The sequence below is a fragment of the Stegodyphus dumicola genome, chromosome 8, assembly GCF_044657685.1.
Source record: "Stegodyphus dumicola isolate Sdum_Otavi_A_Nest chromosome 8, ASM4465768v1".
Lineage (NCBI taxonomy): Eukaryota > Metazoa > Arthropoda > Arachnida > Araneae > Eresidae > Stegodyphus > Stegodyphus dumicola.
This window is the reverse complement of record NC_140775.1, coordinates 18,992,035-19,000,443: the sequence shown is the minus strand read 5'-3', so window position 1 is coordinate 19,000,443 and position 8,409 is coordinate 18,992,035. Positions and strand designations below refer to the sequence as shown.

At 30.6% G+C, this 8,409-nt stretch overlaps 1 protein-coding gene across 2 annotated transcripts in view; it reads left to right on the top strand.

Annotated features, from left to right (window-relative positions):
* Positions 1–737: 737 nt before the first annotated feature.
* The window catches only part of LOC118202111 (calcium-binding protein E63-1-like), a 710,926-nt gene continuing 703,254 nt past the window's right edge, over positions 738–8,409 (top strand). Inside the window, exon 1 of one of the 2 annotated variants that reach the window (XM_085821630.1) lies at positions 738–885. The gene's annotated coding sequence lies outside the window, so the exon portion shown is untranslated. The remainder of the gene's footprint in view (positions 886–8,409) is intronic. The other variant, XM_085821631.1, reaches the window with a different exon arrangement.

The window sequence follows — 8,409 nt, the reverse complement described above, 5'->3', positions numbered from 1 at the left end:
TATAAATTTCTGGCTTGGAAAAACCGACGGATAAGAAGAATGAAAAGAATCTAGAAGTACCTTTAGTAAGTGCTGCCACTGCACTAAATATAAGAACATTAATTTATTTTCATCTTGCCCTCGCGCATAAGGAATTTTCAGGATGCCACCATTCGAAGCATATCTTCCAGATTTATTCGTTCTGTTATTATTTAAAAAAAAAAAAAAAACTGAGTAATTTAAAAGCAATAAATGCAGTTTTTAATGATTTTAAACTTTTTTTTTTTTTGAAATTGATATACATTTAATTAATAATATATCCAACTGACAATTTTTAGTGTTCAACTTTATTGTAATTAAATATGATTTTAATGTCGTATGATACGCAATTAGTAAGATTTTTTTTTAAATATCTGTATACACATTTCATTTTTAAAAATCTCTTAGCTGCCAACCCTGTCTTCGATGAGCTGGGATCTAAAGGGCTTCAGATTTTGATTTTTTTACCCTCTTCCTTTGCAGAGAAATCTGCTATCATGGCGATGAATTTTCTTATTTTAAATATAGAATGTATACATAAATGAAAGGATATAACTAGAAAAAACTTTTATCACAAATATATGTGTTGAAATATAGCTAGAAATTTCCTCTGCTTAAACTATAGTAAGCTTTCGCCTGAAACGAGTAACGAATCGCCGAATTGGCGATAATTGAATATCGCCAACTAAGAGCTGTAGTAACCCACGTCGTCTGAGAATAGAGATCTTCAGTCTCTGTTTACAGTTGCCGGTACCATCAGAAGGATAGGCATCTTTTTTTCTTGTGAACTTCGAGGAGTGATACGAAGAGCCCGCTGTTAAGACGTGGTTTTGAGCAGATCACGAGAGCGGGAACTCATCTTCTTCGGTGAGTTTCTCGCATATTTTATTTTCTTATGTGTTAGGCATCTTTTATTTCGTGTGTTCTACTCGTATGATCAATAAATCATAAATAGCAGTTGATGTTTAAGGATTATAAATAATTTTTAAGTAATTAAATACATTTGTATACATAATTAAATGTAAAATTGTATGATTTTAATTATTCTTCAGTCTGTTCTGGAGAAATTACAAATCAGCTTCTTGTGCAGTGTGTTGCTGAAATCTTTATATTATGTTAATAAAATTAAACACATTTCATTCATAAAATCTGTTAAATATATTGCTTTAAAATCTTAGATTCTTACTTGAATCACATTTACCTACTAACACTATTAATTAAATTAATTAATAAACAGTACTTAAAATTGCATTATCCCGTTTCAGTCCTTCAAGTTCCCTTTCGCTGTTATATAACTTCCTGGTTCTTATACGTTCTTGGGAAATTTTATTAATTACTAAAGTACAGAATATTACGTATCCATAGAACTGTATAATAAAGATTATTTAATGACACAGCGTATTTCGCTTAGGGTGTAATAGATAACTTTACTAAACATTTTCGGGGGGTATATAAATTTATAACTGTTTTGGGTTAAATAAATATTTCTGTGTTAAATAGTTATGTGAGGATACATATTTTTAGAAAGTTTTAAATGCAGATTGGACAGATGTTCCACCTTAAAGCATGAGTAACTTTCAAGTGTTAATTGTGCTTTGTTTTTGCGCAAATAATCGATTAAGCAATAAGCAATTGTTAGAGAACCAGTAATTATTTATTTTTGAAACGGATTGTAGTTATTGGAAGTCTGTTATTCATTCACCTAATAGGTTTCCCCCCCCCCCATTAAAATTGTCTTCCAAATATGCGGTAAAAAGCAATATAATTTGTTTTTGGTAATGTAATGGAGTAGCAAATTTTCATTTTCTTTAGCGAAGGTTTTCACTCTTAGAATGAGTGGTAATGAATACATAGCCGGAAATTATACAGATAATAAAGAATCAACTTAAGCTGTCAAACTACGCTTTTCGATTTAGGATATCATATTTAATTTGTTTTTTAACCGTATTCTATAAATTTCTTGTTCTGAAATGAATAATATCTATAATTTTCGAAAGCGGGTAGAATATCAAAAATAACCCAAATACAAAAATCACGAATTCAGATCAGATTAGTTATTCAGCTATTTTTTACTTCACTGAAAGAGGAGCCAAAATAAGTTGGAAATTCGGATAATGTACTTCATTAGTGAATTAATTAACGTATATACATGATTCTAATGTTATATAAAATAAAACTGTGTAATGTTAAAAACATTTATCCAAAAGTTACGCCATATGCATATATAAAATCGTGTAATAGTTATTAGGTTTGAAAAGTACCGTGTTCTGCGAAGTCGTGTTTTACAAAGCTAAGAACAGTTAAAAATTTTTTGGATTAGATTCTTAACATTTACGAAAACATAACTATTTTCTTTTTTATAACTGTGAGTTGTTGTATAATACTTATTAAAATATCCGTAACTGTTCAACTATATTATCTATTGCTTGACTTGCTTCTTTCATCTCTGAAGAAAATAATTTAAAAAATCTGATGTGTACACCGCATGACTACCTTGTACGAAATATTAAATTATACGCAGTTTTTCTTGCATTTCGTTTAAACTTATTGGATTGAATTAAATCTACTTCGCAGACAGCGCATAAACCACAATAGAATAAATGCATTCTTTAAAATTCACTCTATTTCTTTACCAGAGCGACACTCTGGCGCTAGGTTCACTTAACAGTATTATACGTATTTCGTTCATATTATAACTCAGAATGCACAAAATTTATATCATTTAAAGAATTATCTAATCGTTGCCACATGTTCTATTCAAATACCATAATAAAGCTAGAACGATGTATAAAAAAAAATTAAGCAAACAAAACAAAAAAGAAACAGTTTTTCACAGACGATTGTATTTCTCATTCAATTAATTCAGTTCTCACTTCGCGACAAGGCAAAAATACATAAAAACTCAAAATATCTGTATTAAAAAATACTAATTATTAAAAATTAAATTACGAATAATTAAAAATTAAATCACTAATTATTAAAAATTAAGTAAATCTTAAACTCTTATTTCCTCGAAAAAATTCCAGAAAGGATTAAGCATGATTTAATTCGCAATAATAAATGAAGGCGTTATCTTTTGTTGCGAAGCTAAGTTTCTCTAGATTGGCAACAAATCCGCTATTCTGCTGTTTCAAATGTAAACAAGCAATGGCCGTCATCAAAAAAAAAAAATTATTAGGCTTAGCGGCACTTAAACAACTTTAAAATTGTTGATAATTCTAAAAATATTGCATACAGATTTACTAAAGGCATAAAACCTTAACCGGAAGATAAGAACAACATAATTCAATCATTTTTAAAGAAAAAAATGTACAATTTACAAACATATAAGAGTAAAGAAACTGAGATCACTAAGCCGGGTAACAGAGTGGATATATTTATAAATATATTTACAGTGTCTCACAAAAGTGATGGGACACTTGTGCTTTACGAAAGGCAACTGTAGTAAAGTAAATTAAAAAACATGTAAACATTTTTTGTGGGTGTGTTTCATACTTAAATTTAGTAACAATCATTACATAACATACATTTTCTCAAAATATTAAAATAGTAATTTAATAAAAATACAATTGTTTAGAACGGAGCAAAAAATGGCTCACATAAGTGATGGGACGCTTACTTTTCCATCAAATAGTTATCCAAAAATTTTACTTCTTAAAATGTTTTAATATTTTGTTGGATTTCCTTTTACTTTTGAAACGTGATTTAATCTTCTTGGGATGGATTCGACAAAATTTTTTTTTTTTTTTTTTTTTTTTTTGATTTCTGGAGTGATTTTACCCCATTCTTCTTGAAGCAATGATTTTGATTGTTGTTTTGAAGAAAATAACTTCTTCAAATAACTTTTCAGAAAAAGTTTCTGAATATTATTTTGAATGCAGAAAGTATGAGTTATTGCTAGATTATGTAAAATATTCGCTAAAATTTTACTATTAGAATATCTTACGAAGTAGCTCTGATATAGTGTAAGTACAGTATAATTTATAAAATAATCTAAGATAGATTTACTTATGAAAACGAATGCCTGTGAAGGTTATTTTAATAGCAGACAGTATTTGTTTCCTTGTGTACTTGCTTTCCTGAGATTAAAAAGAGGACATCGCTGCTTGGAGTAAAAACCGGCACAGCTCAAATACTATCAAGAATTGTTAGGTTATATCGATTTAGTAAACATGAAAAATGTGCAATATCCTCGGGCAAAATCGAACACCGGACCTGCCCACTCCTAGCTGGACGTGCTTTCCATTTATACGATAAAGGCATACAGAAAGTCGGGTGAAAATACCTTATGATTAGTCTTTATTTTTTGCATAAAATATAATGTAACAACGTTTCAGTTTTGTGTAGGAAAATGTTAGAAAATTAAATCTTATTTTCGACCTCTATACTGTAGTTTTAATTTTTCAATAATTAGTTTGGATGATATTATTTCGAAAAGTGCTAAGATGAAAAGAGATGCCTTCATGAAAAGTCCTTCTAACCAGAACAAGAGAGAAAATACATGTTATATACTAAATAGGAATTGAAAAGTGCGCAATTTAACAAATACATTACATCCCGTTTGGTCCACTTTCTTGTTTTTTGCAATATTGAGTAATACGAAAGGTACTGGTCTGCCCTATTCTATTACGCATTTTGGTTTCATTATTTTTGTATTTGTGTGCCAATCTGTAGTTCACTCGAATGAATAGTTCTAATAGTTCACTCGAATGAATAGTTCTAATAGTTCACTCGAATGAATATTTGTAATCATTCTCACTTCTCTCTTTGACTGCCAGATTTGTAATAACACGTTTCCTTTTCTCCGGAAAATTGACTGTCCGCGTTGCAACTTATTATTTTTCAATTCATGTGGAATTCCTCGGTTTACACGTATTGTTACACAACTTCGTATTTTATATTTTAAGAGTTTCGTTTATATATACACTGCTATAATAATTATCCAAAAACACATGATAATATTTGTCTTTATAAGGAGTAAGAATATCTAATATTGTTTCCGCCAGTTTCCTTCCTTCTCCACAATACATTTTCATATTACAAATGAAGCCACTTTTCGATTCAGCCACAACTCTCACCAAGATTCCATATTTAATAATTTTCGAGGCATTGTAAACTTTAAATCCCAATCTTCCACGCCATGGTATGACGCTTTTCGTCCAGTGAATGAGGTTTCGTCCAGTGTATGAGGTTTCGTCCAGTGAAATCTCTCTTCTTGGTGTACATATACAGTATTGAAATTTTCAACCAAACTGTCATAAACTGGTCGAATTTTAAATAGACGGTCGCTCGATTCATCCATTTCATCGTTGTTCACAAAGCGCCACCATCTCCATATCTTTTTAAATCTATCACGATCTTTGGAAATACTGGTGTTTCTAAGAATGGATCTGTTGTCCAATATTCATCGATAGTACTTTTTGGAGTTTAGCACATTAGAATTAATAATCCTAAAAATTTCTTGAATTCGCCAATAGTGAGATCTGTCCATTTTGTCGTTTTCTTCTTTTTAACGTATTTTTCGACGTTTTGATGGTGATATCGGTTACAAAATTGCTTTGGGGTCAAAATGACCCCATCCGCGGTTCTAGTGTTAAATCTGGTATGATCAGAATCCAGTGAGAATCAATGCAAGAAGGAATCAATAAATACGTGAAAGAATTCATAGAAACATTTGCAAGTGATAATGCATCAGATAAGGTAGGTAATCGAGGAATCAACAAAAGTATACTCATTAACACTTTTATTTAAAATTTTGTAAAAAAAATGCATTAATGATTACATCAAATAACCACCCCCTAAGAAAATCTTCACTCACCGATTTTATAAAAAATTCTTAACTTGTACTGATATAATAGTCTAAAGATTTAAAAATAATACGATCGATACAATTTATAGCAACCAATTTGTAAAAATCTTTCAGAAATATCTTCCGAAGAATTTAGTGAGAAGGAAAATGATTCATTTTGATCGACTCATTACGCAGATGCTTATCACTTCCCTTCTTTAAATCAAATGCTAGTGTTTATAATTTAATTTGTATCCAAAGATTCATTTGTCTCTGGGTCTTCTACACTATCATTAAAATCTTGCAATGCTGACGCTTCTGTAATTTTCGCTTTTTAGAAGTTTTAAACAATTGTGGGTTAAGTTTTACGGTCTGGTGCAACCGGATATGATAACTTAAGACTGCTCTTGAATTTTCATCTGGATTTAAAATTTCTTTACATTCTGAAACTAATGAACTTGATGTGTAAATAGGCTTTAACATGACATTTTGGACGTCTTAATAATTCCAGTAATTCTACAAATTTCTCACGTGCATTTACTCTTTATTCAGTACTTTGTGGATTGTAATGGTTAACAGGATACACATTTACGGATTTCATATTTTCATTGCTTTTCAGATTCGATTCAAGATTAATGGAGAGATTAAATATACAATTATTTTGTCTATTAAGGAATTAATTCACTTTTCGTACATGTTTACACAACAATTTATCAAGCAGTTGCAGTGATACAAGTGACTACATAATGATACACAGGCCATCCACTTTAAGTTGCCGGAACCAGCTTTGGCGTACATGCCACGAGCATAAAGAATGCTTAATTCTGTGGCCGCCCCAAACCCTTGAAAGTGCACGATGTGTAACTTAGTCATCATCTGTCATCACACAGTTTACATAAAAATTTGGCACACGGCATTTTAAACTATTATACAGTAAAGAGTGTGAGCATGTAGAAAATTAGTAATAAAAGGAGCAACTGGATACCCACAACCAAATTCGTCAGGTACTATTAAGGTAAAGATCATGATGGTTTAGTCTTGTAACGTAGAATTGATACAGAAAATCTCTGTATAAAAACGTTTATCATCATTTCTTTCTGTTCGCGTCTGAAACCAAGAGCAAATGATACTTTATGATTTGGAAGATTATCTAAATCAGCTGGACCATATAAAGTTGAATTACTCTGAGGCTTATATAATAACACAGGATTTGAAAATTCGCATTTTAAAGTAAGAATATCCCACATTTTTTGTGGAGGCACAGACAAACGTAAATATGCTTTTATCAGACATAGCGTACTTTGTTTCAATGGCTGATGTTTACAATTTTCAAACTTTTCCTCGTGTTTATATTTAGGAAATTAAAAAACAGAAATTTTATTCATTTCTGCAGAAGCCCATATTCTGACTGGGCAGCATACATCTTTTGAGATGTAACTTTTCAACTTTTACGACTAGTTTTTTTTGTCCAGAGGGGCAATTTGCCCAGAAGGACTATTAATTTCGTTTTGGCATTTTGCGGTGATTGACTATAAACGGTGAATCACTTTTTCAATTGTTGCCACCAAATATTAGAGCCCTGTATTATACTTAAACAAATTAAATAATGTAGAATCTGCATAAATGTGTATATGTGTCTCGCAATGTGATGAAACAACGGAACCTAAAGCCATCAAATTTTGAATAACGTACATCTCCACAGAATATGGGCATCTATCTGGAAGCTCGAATTTGGAATATATGTTATTATTTATTTCATATTTCGTAAAGCATTCATAAGTTTTTGTTTAAGAAACTCAACGATATCAAAGCGAGCAATAGCAACACTACGAAAAAGTTTCTTTTTTTCTCCAGCGGTCCCGATTGCGTATCGAAAATTCTAAAGATATGCTCTTTTAAATATTTTGTGATATTGCTGTTGAGTTGAATTTTATGGTTTAAGTGCGAAGAACATGGTATTTAATAAGGTAACACACAAACGTTAAAAAAACGCACCTTTGGGTGCAATATAAAATCTGAAAGCTTTCGGATCTTTTCCTCCCATCAGAATAACCTTGCGTGGTAAACTGACAATAATAATGATAAGTTTTATAATTTTTCGTTATAGAAAATTTTCTGAATGATTTAAATGTTGAGGTTCCTTCCAGTTCTAGCCAATTTTAAAAATAATTCATCGTTTCAAATGAATAATCTTTTAAGTTATATAAATTATGTTCATCTGCTAAATGCTTATTTAAATTAAAACTTGTGCAAATGACTTATGGCATTCACGTATAAAGAATACATACGGTTTACCAACATTTGTTATTAATGACTTTATTTTAACCCTAGAATGCTACCTTCGAAAAACTTACGGGAATGATAACCATTCGTCTCTCAGACGAAGTTTGCGTAGGTGTGATTAAAACCTGTTTTAAAAGCTAATAAAAATTAAAATATACTACTTGAAGCTGATTTCATGACTGTGGATCTTCAAATAAGCAAGAAAGTATGATTTATTTATTTTCAAAGCAATCTTTACAGATATTGATTTTCTCCACACATCGCTCTGGAACATGTTAGACAAAAGTTGCACGTCATTCTGCGCAAATTATACGGACAAA